The sequence below is a fragment of the Elephantulus edwardii genome, unplaced genomic scaffold, assembly GCF_000299155.1.
Source record: "Elephantulus edwardii isolate Elephantulus edwardi_28Jun2011 unplaced genomic scaffold, EleEdw1.0 scaffold00196, whole genome shotgun sequence".
NCBI lineage: Eukaryota > Metazoa > Chordata > Mammalia > Macroscelidea > Macroscelididae > Elephantulus > Elephantulus edwardii.
Genome location: NW_006399946.1, coordinates 5,428,110 through 5,430,408, shown reverse-complemented (window position 1 = coordinate 5,430,408; position 2,299 = coordinate 5,428,110).

Sequence of the window (2,299 nt, the reverse complement as noted above, 5' to 3'; positions counted from 1 at the left end):
GCACAGGACAGAGCAGAGTTTAGGGCTGTTGTACATAGGGTCGCTATGAGTCGCAGGCGACTCGATGGCACATAACAACAACAACAACAACAACCTTTCCATACTCCCCATCTCAACTGCCTTTACTGCTTTCACTAGTCTCCTAGAATGGCACAGATGTCTCCTGAGCCAGGCAACATTTGCTGCAGGCTGGGTGCCTCACCCCTTGACACCTCTAAACCAGAAGTGTGACCTTTACCTTAGTTCACATCTTAGGGCCTCAACTACCTCTCAAATGAGCAGAAACTCTGACTAGATTAAAATTAATGTTATAAAAACATGTATGAATGATTTAATGAAAAACCAGTATGACTTGTAACTTTTCTCCCCCCAAAATTGTAAATCTAGACATAAACATTTAGCTTCATTTATATTTTACATACATTTCTAAATTCTTTCTCATCAATTAGCAACAGTTCAAAAATATCAAGCATACATATACACTTTCTACTACATATTAAACTATGTAGTCGTTTAGATAAGATTTTAAATAACCTTAGTATAAAATTATTTTAAAATAATTTCTATCAATAATTTGAAAAATTCTACTACATAAAATCAAATGATGCTATTTTTATGCCTGCATAAAAACAAATTTTTGAACATTTAAGTAAAATTTTCAAATTAACTCATTGGCAGAGTAAAACTGTTTTGATAGACTGCTAGTTTTCTACAGTAGTTGGTTTCTAAGTACAAAATGAGTCAACCCTATGATAAAAAGACTCATCTTTATGGTTGAAGTTTTTATGACTGACATCTTAACTCTTTCAGAACATAACAGGAATGTTTCCTCTTCCAGTTGATTTCAAACACAGTTAAAACACACTATTATTCCTGTTACCCAAATTGAAGACTTCAACAACTAAATTAAGTCTAAATTTGGACTAAGATACTTCATTCAGATAGAAGTGGTACAGAGATTTTAAGTGACGTCTGGTTATATTTCTATTGTCTAAATATCTTGCATCTTTCTGGCTGGTAATTTAAACAAACTCCAACTTGCTTAAACTGTTCACACAATAAATTATTCTCTTCACTGTAGCAGGATGTTGGCTGCAGTGAAGCTGTACTCAAGCTTCCTGTGCTGGATACTGTTACAGCTGCTTGTCAGACAGAAAGAAGAACAGAGACAGATGCAACAGCAAACACAAAAAGATCTAAAACCAAAAGTAGACTATAAAACAGAAAAATGAAAACCAAGAAGAGTACAAATAGAAAAAGAATAGTATTAGAAAGGCAAAAATAGGAAAGAGAAAAAATTACCTTAAAGGGGAAAAAAGATGTGCTCATAGTCTGTGCCTAGAAATATGGAAGACAGTTCACTGGCCAACTGATTGTGAGATGAAAATCCAACTTTTCTAAAAACTTTCATTAAAATCCCAATTTAAATAAATGGAAAAACAAAACAAAAAGAGGCAACAGATTGCACTTGGATTGTTGTTTACTAACCTTGGTTATAGTTTTCCTACTCACCAGAAAAAAGCTAAAAAAAAAAGAGATAATTCAATTTTGTACATTTTTGCTATTTATGAAATATTGCTTTTTGCTCCAAAAAAAGTGAGAATTCTTGAACACTGTCATTAATATCACATTCAACTAAAATCTTGCTGAAAATTACAGAAAGAAATGATTCTAACATGAACAAGGAACTGCCAGATTTTCAAGCTGGATTTTGAAGAGGCTCTGGCACAAAGGATGTTGCTGATGTTGCAAGCAGAGAACACCAGAAAAGAGGTTTGTATGTATTTTATTGACTATGCAAAGGTGTTTGACTGTGTCGTTGCCAAGTCGTCGTTGTCAACTGCTGTCGAATTGCAAGCCCTAGCGACCCTATGAAGGAGAGTCCTCCACACTTGTGTGTCTCTCATCCTTTCTCCAGGTTCATAGGGTTTCCGGAGGCAAGCTATTACTGAAGTGAATGCTTCCAATTTGACTGTATAGATCATAACAAATAATGGATAAAACTGAGACGAATGTTCTGTTCCCAGAACACTTACTCCTACACATTGTAATTGAATCATCTACATAGACCAAGCAGCAGTTGTCAAAAGAGAATGTGGAAAATACTGCAGGGTTAGGATTAGGGTTTTAGGGTTAGGGTTAGGGTTTAAAATCAGAAAACATGTGTTAGGTTTTATCCTTTCCCCATACCTATTCAATCTGTATGCTGAGAAATTCCAGAAGTTGGACAATATGAAATATGTGGCATCAGTATTTGGGGAAGATTCATCAACAAACTGTGTTATGCAGATGACAACCG